This window comes from Takifugu flavidus, unplaced genomic scaffold (genome assembly GCF_003711565.1).
Source record: "Takifugu flavidus isolate HTHZ2018 unplaced genomic scaffold, ASM371156v2 ctg311, whole genome shotgun sequence".
Lineage (NCBI taxonomy): Eukaryota > Metazoa > Chordata > Actinopteri > Tetraodontiformes > Tetraodontidae > Takifugu > Takifugu flavidus.
This window is the reverse complement of record NW_026621947.1, coordinates 28127-43688: the sequence shown is the minus strand read 5'-3', so window position 1 is coordinate 43688 and position 15562 is coordinate 28127. Positions and strand designations below refer to the sequence as shown.

Below are 15562 nucleotides of genomic sequence, written 5' to 3'. Positions count from 1 at the left end.
AGGGCCCAGAAAAATGTCCTGGTGGCCTCCATGAAGTCTCCCTGGTGAATGCAGATTCTGTGAAATCTTGATAACTGTGACTTCAGCAGACCTTTAAAAACATGTTGGGGGGGGGGGTTAGGGTTAGGGGAATGAGAGCTGTACTCCCAGTCTCTCACTACACAGACCACCGTCAGTGTAGCTTTGTATGAGAGATGAGGCGAGGCACCAAGGCACTGGCCGACGCATGTTAGTCCCCAGTCCCCCTCCCACTTGCTAACATGATCCATATCAGAAAGGAGAGGAGGACAGGGTAGAAGAGGCAGGATAGGTGTGTGTGTGTGTGTGTGTTGGGGGGGGGGGCTTCAGCACACAACGATTCCAGGTGTATGATGCAATGATGAGCTGCCAGTTCAGCGTAACGTTTTCCTCCTGCATCTTCTCCCGTATCTTGGCCACCAGTCCACTCCTGTGTCCACACATGGCAGCTGCTCCGTCTGTTGTCCAACCCACCAGTTTTTCCCGAGGCAGCTCCATCTCATTTCCACATCTGGACACCTCTTCATACAAATCCTGTCCTGTGGTTGTGCCGTGCACAGGACGTAACGCCTGAACTCCTCTGTCACGTTGAGGCTGGAGTCCCCTCTAATGTCGCTGCTCTCCTCCACAGCCAGGGAAGATGCCATGAAATCTTTCCCCTTTTTCTCCAGCTGCTCTTTTAGATTGAGGGACAACAATGGTGTTTCTGCTCAGGCTCCCGTTTCAAAAGAGTTGCCTTTTGTCTGGGCAAACTTGCTCACCAACTTTAAGCATGCAGTGTTTGATGGAATCCCCCTCTGGAAATGGCCGGGCTGATTGAGCGATCTCTTCTGCCAGAATCAAACTGGCCTTGACAGCAGCCTCGCTTTGAGATTTGGCTTTTCTGAACAGAGCCTGTCCAGATTTGAGGCCTGGTTTTAACTCCTCAACCTTCTGTAGCTTTTGTTCCATGTCCATATTCTTGTCTTTGTCCGCGTGTTTAGCTTCATGATGCCGTCTCAGATGATATTCTTTCATTACCGCCACCCTTTCTCCACTCAGAAGACACCCAGGTTTCCCAGCTGCCTCCGTGAACATGTGCTCCCACTCCCACCTTGTTTGAACCCCCGGTTCTCAGTGTCCACCTTCCCTTTTGCCATTTTATGGGTATCTGAAAGTTAACTTTTGCTGTTATGCTAATGACTACTGATAAATAATGAAATGAAGCCACCTCCCGCTCAGACTGTCACCGTTGCATTGTGGGAAATGTAGTATTGGCCTGTGTAAAACATCTGCGGCCTGTGGGCCGGTTCTAATAATAAATCAATATCATCCCGGGGGCCATAGAAAACCCTCAACCTTGACTCTGACATATGAGCTTTAAATGATTTCTTTTGACTCCCATTTATTTTGGCTTTTGGATATCATCTTTGCTAGTGTGTGGTGCACGTGCACTCTATGGAACTGGCATAAAGGATGTTAAAATTAGTCTAAATTAGTCTAAATTAGATAAAAATCCATCCATTCATCATTCCCAACAGGCGGTGTTTGATTAGAAACTCTTTCTGAACTCTGGTGCTCTGAAACATCTCCGCTTCCATTTTCAGCTGTTTTTATTCTCAATAACATCAAATCATCCATCCATCCAAGTCGTGGTCCTGTTGGACACCAAAGGACAAACACTTTCCATTTAGCACGGACAAAAAAACCCAAATCCTGTTTAGCAATGAAGCTGTGGGGAGAGTTTGAGGAGCGTTTGTGAGGAACACGCTGCCATATTGGGTCCAAGCTGCTGGGGTTTTTGTTGTTTCCAGGTGAATCGGTGGGCAGCGGCGTTACCGCCTGTCTCTGCCCCCCCCCCTCTCCCCCCGTGGTCGTGGTCACGCCGGGCATCTTTACTGGTCCCGTTTTAAACAGGTTCTGTTGGGAACAGGTGTTCTCCAGAACTGTATTCCAGGCTGCTGTGCTGAAGGGCTGTTTTCAGTAGCAATAGAGCCAGAGTGTGCCTGCTCCATATGAACCCCCCCAGGCCGTGCTTTCCTCCTGGCTGAGCCATAATCAGCTCTGGATGGACTGGTTCACGCTTGGACTGAGTCAAGATTTGATAGCTTGACTGATTCTTACAGTTTTTGATCAAACCCCCATCTGCTGATTCCAGGAGATCTTTAAAGGATCTCAGAGCTTCAGATTTATGAAGCTGCTCAGCCCCCGGCGGCGCTGATGAAACCATTTCATTCCTTCAAAAAAGCAGAACATGAAGCTCCAGAAAAGGTTTTTGGATCAAGTTTCCAACAGAACGAGGACAAGTGGGTAAAAGCGCCACTTTAAAGCCTCCAGGCCTCAGAAAACATCCACCTTTAGGATGCCTGACTTTAGAGGATCGTCGGTTCGCTCCGAGCACAAGAACAAACATGTTTAACCTCAGTCCAAGAACATCTGACCTGAAATGATCAAAACCTTCAGCGTAAAAAGATGGTGGAGAGAAAGCTGCTGGGAGGTTCTCAGAAGAGAAGTGGCATTAAAGCCAGCTGGAAGAGTCCAGCCTGCTTCCTGCTCCTCCAAACAGGCGTCTCCACACCAACACTGAGGAACACGGGCTTCTGTTCTTCCTTCTTCTCTTCTGACTATTGTGTGTTTGATGAATGCAGCATCCACTCACTGCCCCCCCCCCCCAATTTACACTGCTCCTGGTTTCACAATGCTCCTCAGACAGATGCAACCAGAGACACTGATGCCGTCAGACAATAAACCTGAGTGTTTTGTGTCCGGTTATTAACATGTTCCATGCTTTTCCTTCTGCAACTTTTTAGTATTTTTTAGATCCTCCTGTAATAAAGAACTAAAGGCTGACTGTTGTCACGTGACCCGTCTCCGTCTGTGTCCGATGATGGAACCTGCCTGGAACATCTGGTCCACAGAAAAAGCAAAACAGCTCACAGAACTGGCCCAGTTTAGACCCAAAAATGACAATAATGAAAATGTGTGACACAGTAGAAAAATGGACGAACTTTCTATTGGTCATTGACAGTTTCACTCATCGTCATCAGAATTCATCAAAAATATTCAAACCAACAAACTACACACAGAACCGCAAAGTTTAGAGCTTAAAGGGAGCGACAGGTGAAGATTTAAAGCTCAACGCAGCTGAAGAAGTTCCAAAAAGGAGAAATATCATGTGGTGCTTTACCGTCACCCGGTGGACACGCGTGGAACTGCAGACACTAGTTAAACGCGCTCCGACACATTCTGACCTCTGCTGCTCCTCCTGGACTCCAGGGCTGCAGAAATATGCTGCTTTTACAAGTCTTTCAAATCTGTCAAGCATCATAAATCTTATTTATTTAGCTTGGTTGAATAATGGCGGAGAATGGTGTCCGAAAAGCGTCTTTATTTTAAAGTGAACAAGAACAGTTCGGTCCGCGTTCACAGAGACGGAGAGAGTCCAAAACAAGTCCGCTCGGAAAACTCTCAAAAATAGTCAAGCCACAGAAGTCAGGGTTTGGCGATGAGGACGAAAACACTCCGCCGCTGGCAGACGGGAGTTCTGTCCTTAAATCTAACGGGAGATTGAAGAGAGACCGCAGGTGCGTGTGTCTGCGGGGCCAGCTGTGGCTGATGAGCGGCTCCTCCACGCCCCCTGCAGGTAGACACCAGCAACAACGGTCCCAGAAACTGGGAACCCAACAAACCAGTTTTTAAAAGTATTCCTTTCAGACTAAGCAGGAAGACTGAAGACCGACAAGGTGAGTGGAAACGAAGAGCAATTGAAAAGAATTGACATTTGTGTTTGGAGATAAAATCAAGATTTGATTCAACTAGACTTCATATTTAGTTTTATCACAAAACATCGTTATACATTATAAATGAAGAGGTCTTATTTAACTTTCTTATAGTCTGGCTTTAGTTATAGTTGAATAGTCTTTCTAAGTGAAGTTTAGTTTATGTTTCTGCTCTTTGCTACTGATCCTAAAAGAACTTTAAACCCTCCCAGAACGCTTTAATGGTAGTAATATATACGCCATGAAGCTGTTGATTAGGTTGTAAAGTTAAAGTGAAAGTATTCTGTTCAGACGAAGCAGGAAGAGCGACAAGGTGAGTGTAAAGTGAGTATTATGCTGTTAACCTTGTTAGAGAGTCTTAACAGGTATTAACAACATTTTAAAACTTTTTTGTGACAGGTGAAAAGCTCTTTGAGTTATTAGAGTTGTTCAACAGTCCAGGTCACGCTGGATATTTTGGTATTACCTGTCAAACAACATCTAATCGTGGGCAAGTTAGCATCTCTCAGCCGGACCAATTTAAGACAATAAACTAAATAACTAAATCCACACAAGGATCACAGGACACCAACAGGGTTTGGGTTCATGTTGCACGTTTTCTCACAGTGGTTTATTGTTCTATGTTGTGGAACCACTGTGAAAGAAATGCAGGAGTGGGTGTCATTTTTTCATCTATTTTAAATAGAGCAGTGATCTTTGAGGACTTGGATCATAGAAATAATTGAAGAGGGGAACAAAGGAGGGAAGTTAAAAAGTCCTGACTAGCATGTTTATGTAGCACCAGAAATTTAGTGGCTGAGCTGAAGACAGTCCTTTCACCATGTTGGCCTGGAAAACCAGTGTTGTCGGCCCGATGGACCAGCGTCCCCGTCGTTGCCGGACCACCGTTGGCCACCAGTTGGGTTTTGGGATCAAAGTGGGGGCGTTTCCTGTATCCGGTTCTCCTCACGGATCCATGACTACAACATGTTGCTGCAAGTGCAGAGACGTTTGCTCTGGAAAGAACTTTAGAGCACATTCAGTGCTGCAGGATGAGGGGCTGGAAAAGGTGCCAGTTCTTTTCTCACTGCAGGGAACAGTTAAAAAAAGCAGCTTAAACTCTGAAAACATGAAAATGATACAGAGACATCATTGATTTATTGATTCAGTTGTTATCCAGAATGGATTAGAAATGTTCCGTTTGATAAAAATGCAGTGAATTGGGATTATTGAACTACAACCTCTCCAGATTATTTACCTTCATCACAGTCTCATCACTATTTCTGATGTTTCCTCAGGATGGACGAGGACAGAGCAGAGTCCACAGTGCCCAGCTGGGTGTCCCTGAAGAGTGACCAGTCCATAGGTAGATCAATACACTTCAGGAGTTCAGAGGAAATGTAAGAAAACTAAAGCGTGATGATGTGTTTGTGTGGCACCCTTTAAACTTTGGTATTGGACCTCAAGGCTCACCTTTAAAGTAAGGTTTTCTGAACCACATAACTCTGCCTTAGAACATTTCACAACCATAAAAACCATTCAACAATCATTTTGTAGGTATTAGCCTCTACTATCGTGAAAAATTAAATTAATGAAACGGTGCACCAACATGTCAGGCGTTCGCTCCCATTAACTCCCATGTTAATTTTAGTGTGGTAAATCTTTTAAAACTGAAAATGCTTTGTTTTTTAACTGGTCATTCTCCTACATGGAGTTAACATCATCTCACAAAAATTCCTAGGCATATATTTTAAAGTTTCCCAACAATATCCATCATTGCAGAGTGCTCCAGCTCTCCATTTAGATACGGATGGGTAAGACATGGCAGGTCTGTGCAGCTTGTTCTGCCACACTGTTCCACCACATGTCATGAAAATTCATTAAAAAGTCTATTTTTAAGGCTCCTGGTTCTAATCACCCATAGACAACAATATCAGTCATTTCTAAATGGTTGAAATAAGCTTTTGAATACGCGTGACCTCTGTGCTATTTAATGATCAGTTTCAGAGACCAGACTACGTGTATTTGGAGCATAAATGTAGAACTTTTGTTCTATTCTATGAGTTTATATTCCTGATTTGGCACTTTTATTTTTAACATAAATTCACAATGAGAGAAAAGCCACTAAACACTTAGATCAAATACACTTTTCTCCAACTAAACGAGCTTGTTAGAACGTAAATAACTTTATATTTTTTGCTCAGTGTTCATTCAATCTTCAACTGTCAGAGCAAACTGAAAGTAGAAGTGAACGCAGCCTTTCTTAGGCGTTGCTAACGCCCAGTAGACATGTATAACCACTATTCCCATTTTGACAGCTATCAGAAACGGTCTGCTTCCATTGGAGATTCCTCCTGTCCCGAGGGTGAAAAGAAACGGAGAACTGAACTGCAGACCGCCGACCTGAACAACAGCGTCTCACGTAAGCTCGTACATTTGTATTTATAAGATACTTTTGGGTCGGAATAAAGGAACAACTTGTGTATTTACAATGTGCAAGAGAAGATCCAGAGAGCTCTTGTTTGGTTCCACTGGAACCCCTGGACCCTCTTCAGACCTTCCTAAATGCTTAGACAGTATTTAGCAACATTTAGTCATTTAGTTCTGGAAAGTGTTAAAGAGTTGAAGGCAGGTGACCTTTACAGGACAATGGGTCTGCTGAGTATGATGTGTTTGGAGAAGGTTTGATGTGTTTTTCTAAATATCATCCAGCTTTTACCAGCTGTTTAGTCCAAGCAAACTCTTGGAAGACATGGAAATGGTTGTTATAGACTAAATTACATTGAAACCCAATGAAATAAAAGAATAGGTGTACATAAGAAGACATAACATTTCAAACTGACAGTGAGATGGGTCATTACCCGACTGTTGCTTCTATCATTCAAACATGACAGAATATTTTCCAGTTGAGGACATCTGTGTTACTGCTGTAGATGACAATTGTAAAGGATTTAAAAGATTGTTTGTTTTAGAGGGTGGTGAACTGCAGGAGGTGATAGAAGGTCATAAGATGAGTCTGAAGAGAAGATGTGAACATGTGACTGAAGGAACTCATGAAGCAGGAAGTGGAACCCTGCTGAACAAGATCTACACTGAGCTCTACATCACTGAGGGACAAAGTGAGGAGGTGGACACACAACATGAGGTGAGACAGCTTGAGAGAACCTCCAAGAAGAACATCCAGGACACTCCAATCAAGTGCCAGGACATCTTCAAAGTCTTATCTGAGCAACAGAGACACATCAGAGTGGTTCTGACCAACGGTGTCGCCGGCGTTGGAAAAACCTTCTCAGTGCAGAAGTTCAGTCTGGACTGGGCAGAAGGTTTGGAGAACCAAGACATCAGTCTGGTGCTTCCGCTCTCATGCAGGGAGCTGAACTTGATCAGAGATGAGCAGCACAGTCTTCTCTCACTGCTTCATGTTTTCCATCCAACATTACAGAAGATCAGAGCAGAAGATCTGACTGTCTGGAAACTTCTGTTCATCTTTGATGGCCTGGATGAAAGCAGATTTTCACTGGTTTCAACAACCATCAGGTCATCTCTGATGTCACACAAGTATCGTCCGTTGACGTGCTCCTGGTGAACCTCATCCAGGGGAACCTGCTTCCCTCAGCTCTCATCTGGATCACCTCCAGACCTGCAGCAGCCTATCAGATTCCTCCCTCGTGTGTTGACAGGATCACAGAAGTACGAGGCTTCACTGACTCCCAGAAGGAGGAGTACTTCAGGAGGAGGTTCAGTGATGAAGATCTGTCCAAGAGAATCATCTCACACATCAAGGCCTCCAGGAGCCTCCACATCATGTGTCTGATCCCAGTTTTCTGCTGGATCACTGCTATAGTTCTGGAGGACATGATGACCAGAGACCAGAGAGGAGAGCTGCCCAAAACCCTGACTGACCTCTACTCACACTTCCTGAGGGTTCAGATAAAGAGGAAGAAGCAGAAGTATGGAGGAAAGCAGAGACCAGAGGAACTGACTGAGGCTGATAAGAACTCCTTCTGAAGTTGGGTCGGCTGGCGTTTGAACATCTGGAGAAAGGAAACATCATGTTCTACTCAGAAGACCTGGAGCGATGTGGACTGGACGTCTCCGAGGTGTCGGTGTACTCAGGAGTTTGTACAGAGATCTTCAAGAGAGAGAGTGTGATCTTCCAGAAATCAGTCTACTGCTTTGTTCATCTGAGCATTCAGGAGTTTCTGGCTGCCGTCTACATGTTCCACTGTTACACCAGGAAAGACACAGGGTTATAAATAAGTTCCTAGAATATTCTAAACCAGTCAAATCTCTTGATGACTTCCTCCTCAGGAGAGCACTAATGAAATCTCTCAAAGTAAAAATGGCCACCTGGACTTGTTTGTTCGCTTCCTTCATGGTCTCTCTCTGGAGTCCAATCAGAGGATCTTGGGTGGACTGTTGGATCAGAGGAACAGCCACCCAGAAACCATCCAGAAGGTCCTCAACAACCTGAAGGAGGAGAACAGTTATGGAATCTCCCCAGACAGAAGCATCAACATCTTCCACTGTCTGATGGAGATGAAGGATCAGTCAGTCCATCAGGAGATCCAAGAGTTCCTGAAGTCAGAGAAGAAATCAGAGCGGAAACTGTCAGAGATCCACTGTTCAGCTCTGGCCTACCTGCTGCAGATGTCAGAGGAGGTTCTGGATGAGCTGAACCTGCAGCAGTACAACACCTCAGAGGAGGGACGACGTCGCCTGATTCCAGCTGTGAGGAACTGCAGGAAGGCCGAGTAAGTAAAGATTTTTGGGGCCGGACACGATCGGTTTAAATCAAGCGAGTGGATCATGTCAGGTAGCAATACCCCCTCCAGTGGTCATTCCTTCAATTCTTTATCTCCATTGCAGCGTCCATAAATTAAAAACAACAACAATTCATCCAGAAATGTTCAACACTGGCTGGATATAAGTTCAAAGGTCAATCCAGACAAACCAACATAAGGCAGGAATAATAGGAGCCACAAGTTAACTGACTATCATGAAATTACTGTCATGTCATTAAATCACTTTTGTTTGTTTGTATACATCGTATTCAACGACAGAAAAACACATTTTAACTAATGACACGTGACTATTTTGCTTCATTTGTTCAACGTAAAAACAGCCGGCCTCGTTGGTTTAAATGGGTGTTTTAGGTCTTTGTGGCGGTTCCGTTTGGAGCCTTTATGTGACCCACAAAGTTGTTTGAGCCTTTCCACACCCGTTAGGTGGCAACTTCATCACTAGCAACAAAAGGTGCAGTGAAAATGATTTGAAGGGAAACAGGCAGATAGAACAGAAGCTGAGGGCAATCGATGCCACCAGAGACTCTGATGTCATCGATCGGATCGCTGAATTAAGACTTGACGCACCATCGTACAAATTGGATGAAATGCAAAATATCCAAAGAGCCGATAGACAGATAAAAAGATGCACGTTTCTTTAAACCATTTGCTATAATCATTTTAAATATTGAGTAATTATGAGCTGTTCTAAAATAAGACAAATGTTGAGAATAATTCAGTTGCATTTCAGATCTGATGGTCGTTCAAACTGTTGCTCTACGGTGTTGAATTTAGCTTTTCCAGGAAATGAGCTACATTTGTGTTGAGGTAGATTCTCAGATAAGTTGATGAGAAATCCCAAAGTTTGACTCACTATTTTTTTTTCATACACAACAGACTGTCTGGTTGTTTTCTTTCAACGAGTCATTGGGAAGTTGTGGCCTCAGCAATGACGTCAAACCCTTCTCATCTACGGGAGCTGAGCTTAAGCAAGAACAAAAGCCTGACAGATGCCGAAGTAAAGTTACTGTCTTCTGCAATGATGCATCCAAACTGCAGACTGGAGACGCTCAGGTCAGGAGGCCTCTGTTGGTCTTTTCTAAATTTCTTTACATTTTCTGCTTTTCTCTTCATTTTCAGATTTAGAAATGTGTTTTTATTTGCCCCATTTATTCCTTTTCCAGGCTGTGTGACTGCAGGTTATCAGAGATCAGCTGTGACTCTCTGGCCTCGGCGCTGAGGTCCAATCCCTCCCATCTGAGGGTTCTGGACCTGAGTCAGAACCAGCTGGAGGATCCAGGAGTGAAGCTGCTCTGTGGTTTTCTCCAGGATCCTCTCTGTGAGCTGGAGACTCTCAGGTCAGTCAGAGATGGTCCAGTACTTTCCCAGGTGTAACTAGTTAGACAATAACTGTTTCCATGTTTGATCTTTGTCATAAACGTAGTGTTACAGTTCTCAGAAAAAAGACCACACAGGACAGATTTGCAGTATTAAATTGGTTGTGGAAATCTGTCCCATGTGAGGATTGTCATCAATGACTAGAAAGGAAGTATCAGTTGTAGATTTGTCTTGTTTTATTTTAGGCTGGCCACAAAACCGCCCCAACATTCAGACCAATCAAAAATGGTTCTTCCTGTCTTTTAAAGATCAGAAGGAAAACTAGAAACCCCAAAAAGAAAGCTGCTGCAGTGTGCCATGCCCCTTCTCTCCTGAGAAAAGCCATCCCAAAAAAGAGAAAAGCCCAAGTGTGAAGTGAGCACCCTGTTAAACCTTGGTACCGAAAGCCTGCAGTCATTCTCATCTTAGGTGGCTTCATTCCAGCCAGAAGCCCAAACCTGCCTCCCTCTTAAAGGGGCAGCAGGTCAGTCCAACCACAGAAACCTTCATGAAGATCTGAAGCTTTCAGCATCCACAATTGTTGCACCTCACTTCCATTGGAGTCCAAATCAGAAGTCAACAAGTTGATTCTACACCGATTCTACACAATGCAACCGTTTTAAAAAGGTTTCCATCCATAAGTTTTCACACATTTTTATATAAATCTGTTTGTTCATCGCCTCCTTCTGTTGTAATGGTCATTAAAGAAAATGACCTTATTGGAGTTTTTCTCCTCACAAATATGACTTTCTATGAACGATGCAATAAATGCAGCTTGCAATCTAAGACAATATGGAAGTATGTGTATATAATAGTAGTGGAAGTAGCTCATAAAATAATACATTTGCTCTTCTCATCGAATCTCTCTATGTTATTAAAGAAAAACCTGCTCTTAGTCAACAACATCTAAGACATCAACCAAAAATCCTAATTTTCTACAATATAATATAAAACAGTGGAGAAGACTCTTTCTGCAGAGACCCTGGTGGCAGGAATGCAGAAGTATCACCTGCTCAACTTGGAAGGTGGAGCAGAAACCACCAGCTGAGAAGGTCCTCAGCGAGAGGAAGTGGTGGAGAACCATGAAACTTGCTAAGCTCCACCTCAGCTCCAGAGACGGGCTGAGCTGGAGCTGTGGCACCAGGTATCGCCCAGAAGAGCCTCCAACAAACAAGCTCTTCTCTTGGGAGGAGAGGGCTTTGAATCTCAGCTCAGTGTGCTTGTCTCTAGTAGGTGGCAGCTGCACCTTTTCCTGAGCTCCTTGTTGATGCCCTGAGGGGAATTGATGCTCCTGCAATGTTTTCTGGCAGCATTGAGCTTGCAGTGGGGCAATCAAACACACTGTGGGGGGGCTCTCTTTCCTTCTCTCATCTGGAGAACAAGTGACACCAGCTGCCAATCATTGTTGGAGAAATGTGCAGTCAGGGGAACGATGCGTCCAGACTATAGCCACCCTTCCAGCATCCAGCAGTGTCTAAAACCTTTGATTTGGTTTCACCAGAGAGTGTAGGGATTGCAGGGTCGCTGCAGCATCGCCCACAAGCTATCAGGAGTGGGTCGCTTTGTCCCAACTCCTGACAAGAGTTGAGTGCTATTGAGAAATGTGGTCTCACAAACTTGGAAGGTATTTTGACCCACACACACTTTACATACACTGTAGATCTTGTCCAACCGCCCTGAAAGAACCCAAAATAGGAACATACGGCAGATAAGCCGGTGCAGGACCAGAGGTTTGTTGCTTGTAAGCTGTGTTTTGCTCTGGTACATGTTGATTTTTATTTGTCTTCTCTCAAAATAATTGTTATTTTAGACTAAGAGGCTGCAGTTTATCAGAGACCAGCTGTGATTCTGTGGCCTCAGCTCTGAAGTCCAACCTCTCCCATCTGAGGGTTCTGGACCTGAGCTACAACACGTTGCAGGATTCAGGAGTGAAGCGGCTCTGTTCTGGACTGGAGAGTCCAAACTGTAAACTGGAGAGGCTCAGGTCAGTCTTCATTTTTCTACCTATATACCAGCTGCTAAGATGGTGAAGTGAGGCTGTTCTCAACACTGCTGTGATGCACCACATTAAAAAAATTCCTTGTAATATCGTGAATTCAGGTCTGACCCAACTAAGAACTAACGTAGGTTTAGTACTGACGCAGATAACATGCAGCCCTGCACCGTATAACCTCATCCTGCATTTTTCAGATTAGAGCGCTGCTGGTTATCAGAGATCAGCTGTGACTCTCTGGCCTCGGCGCTGAGGTCCAATCCCTCCCATCTCAGAGAACTGGACCTGAGTGTGAACCAGTTGCAGGATTCAGGAGTGAAGCTGCTCTGTGGTGCTCTCCAGGATCCAAACTGCCGACTGGAAACTCTGGGGTAAACACCATTCTCAAAAATGTCCATTATTCCATCCGAGGGTCCTCACACTTTCTGAGTGTGTGTGTTGTGCCCAGTTCCTTCAGGAGGGAGGGCCACACGGGGACCACTTATTCATGATAATTGATTTAAGGACAATGAAAAAGCCGACAGATGGTAACCAAAATTAGACAAAACTAGGTGAGGGTGCCTGGTAGACACCAGCCAACGAGGAGGGAGATGGTGAGGGAGACAGGAAGTCATCTAAGACAGGTTGTGCCTTTAAAGATGAGCCACAGGTGAGATGGATCTCCATGATGAGATGGGAGGGAAAGAGGTGGGAGAACCTGGGAAGAGTGAGGGCCAGAACAATATATATTCTCCTCTGGAACAGTGCAAACCTGAGAGGTTGGAATTGTGGTAATTACATATTACTATCATTTTTTAACCTGGAACTAAATTAAATACAGTGATCCCTCGTTTATCGCGGGAGTTGCGTTCCAAAAATAACCCGCGAAAAGTGAAATCCGTGAAGTAGTCAGCTTCATTTTTTTTTATTATTTTACAATGCAATACTGAACTATAGAATGAAACCAAAAATCAAAACCTGTTTTAAAGCCCAAAATTTGTTTAAAACAATAATTTTAATCTAGTAATACAAGGTTGGAAACATTGTCACTGGCGTATTTCCCAGTCCCAGCTGTGCCTCTTCGTCCTGACTCCGCTCCGCTGGAGCGTCTGTTTCTACTGAAGGCGCAGGAGTCTTTCTCCGAGAGAAGAACATTGTTATGGGTAGTTGTTGGCGCTCTTTCTTTTTCTGAGCAAGAAGATTTTATAAACGGATATGCCACCTTCAATTATATTTGAGAACTGCAATGAACGACTCGCAAAAAAAATCCGCGAAGCAGCGAAGCCGTGAAAGGTGAAACGCGATATAGCGAGGGATCACTGTATATACAGATCATGCCTTTGATTAACCTTTCAGATTAATACTGGTTTCACTTATAACCTTATAAAGTTTCCCTTCTTTATTTAGATTAAGGCTCTGCAGCTTATCAGAGATCAGCTGTGGCTCTCTGGCCTCGGCGCTGAGGTCCAATCCCTCCCATCTCAGAGAACTGGACCTGAGTCAGAACCACCTGAAGGATTCAGGAGTGAAGCGGCTCTGTTCTGGACTGGAGAGTCCAAACTGTAAACTGGAGAGGCTCAGGTCAGTCTTCATTTTTCTACCAGCTGCTAAGATGGTGAAGTGAGGCTGTTCTCAACACTGCTGTGATGCACCACATTAAAAAAATTCCTTGGAATATCGTGAATTCAGGTCTGACCCAACTAAGAACTAACGTAGGTTTAGTACTGACGCAGATAACATGCAGACCTGCACCGTATAACCTCATCCTGCATTTTTCAGATTGATTAGGTGCAGTTTATCAGAGATCAGCTGTGACTCTCTGGCCTCGCGCTGAGGTCCAATCCCTCCCATCTCAGAGAACTGGACCTGGGTTGGAACCAGCTGCAGGATCCAGGAGTGAAGCTGCTCTGTGGTTTTCTCCAGGATCCAAACTGCCGACTGGAAACTCTGGGGTAAACACCATTCTCAAAAATGTCCATTATTCCATCCGAGGGTCCTCACACTGTCTGAGTGTGTGTGTTGTGCCCAGTTCCTTCAGGAGGGAGGGCCACACGGGGACCACTATTTATGATAAATTGATTTAAGGACAATGAAAAAGCCGACAGATGGTAACCAAAATTAGACAAAACTAGGTGAGGGTGCCTGGTAGACACCAGCAAACGAGGAGGGAGATGGTGAGGGAGACAGGAAGTCATCTAAGACAGGTTGTGCCTTTAAAGATGAGCCACAGGTGAGATGGATCTCCATGATGAGATGGGAGGGAAAGAGGTGGGAGAACCTGGGAAGAGTGAGGGCCAGAACAATATATATTCTCCTTTGGAACAGTGCAAACTGAGAGGTTGGAATTGTGGTAATTACATATTATTATCATTTTTAACCTGGAACTAAATTAAATATTTACAGATCATGCCTTTGATTAACCTTTCAGATTAATACTGGGTCACTTATAACCTTTAAAAGTTTCCCTTCTTTACTTAGATTAAGGCTCTGCAGCTTATCAAAGATCAGCTGTGGCTCTCTGGCCTCGGCGCTGAGGTCCAATCCCTCCCATCTCAGAGAACTGGACCTGAGACAGAACTGGCTGAAGGATCCAGGAGTGAAGCTGCTGTCTGCTCTCGTAGAGAGATCCACACTATGGGCTGGAGACATTGAGACAGTAGCTGGTTGAAGCCAGTCAACTCCGCTCATCTGCTGCATCACTCACTGACCACTGGTGAAGAGCATCTGTGGAAACATCTGCCGTCTACTCCCTCCATGGATGAAGAATTCAGTTTTTAAAAAGCGCTGGTGGACTTTCAGGAGATCAGTCGATGGTCGACAAAGCAGAAGCAGCTTCGCCTTGAAGTTAAATTAGTCCTGGTATCACACAATGCATCTTTATAAAGTTCTAAATGGCTCCTCGGCCACTCTTATAGCATGGAAACATTCTCTTAATTGTCTCTTCAAATGTCTGTATTATACGTTACTATTTTACATCATGCCTTCAGAATCTTTAGGGTTTAGTATTTACTGTCTCTGTGACATGGAGCATTGGAATATTTCAGCTGCAGCCAGCAAAAACCCATCAGAATGACGGCTATCGGTGGGAACCACAGGTCATTTGACTTTAGTCAGTCTGGTCAATGTTATAGGATTTATTGCAATCTAATAAAACTATGAATAAATGTGGGAAATAGGAAATAAAAAGAAGAAAAATGACCAAATAAAATCCCATGAATACTGTAAATTTAAAGATGTCAAGAATGGAATATCAGCTTAAATGGAATCAAACATAAAGTGAAAAGGCCTCCTTTAAGTTTACTGCAAAAATAAACACAAAATCAAGAGCGACACGCGCCAAAAACGTCTCATTCTCTCTTCTGTCTCAACTCATTCTTTTATATTCTCTTAAGATAATGGGGACGGGGTCCTGTGATAACAAAACAACCTAATTGGGGACTATATTTCTGTTGCAAGAACTTTGGCTCTTCAGAAGTTTCTATGTTGGCTTCCACAGATTGTGCATCCACTAGAAACTCAGTGTTTTTGAGGAACTACCAGGAGTGGCTGGAGTGGAGGCCAATGACGCTATAGCTACATATAGGTACATATAGATCACCGTTATCCTCAACCCAAAAGACCACCAGTTGGCGCAGCAATACTAAAGATAGGAGGTTGTGGTCGTTGCGCAGACG

At 44.2% G+C, this 15562-nt stretch overlaps 1 pseudogene; it reads left to right on the top strand.

Moving 5' to 3' along the window:
• The window catches only part of LOC130520238 (NACHT, LRR and PYD domains-containing protein 12-like), a 33247-nt pseudogene extending 18029 nt beyond the window's left edge, over nt 1-15218 (top strand).
• Nucleotides 15219-15562: the final 344 nt, after the last annotated feature.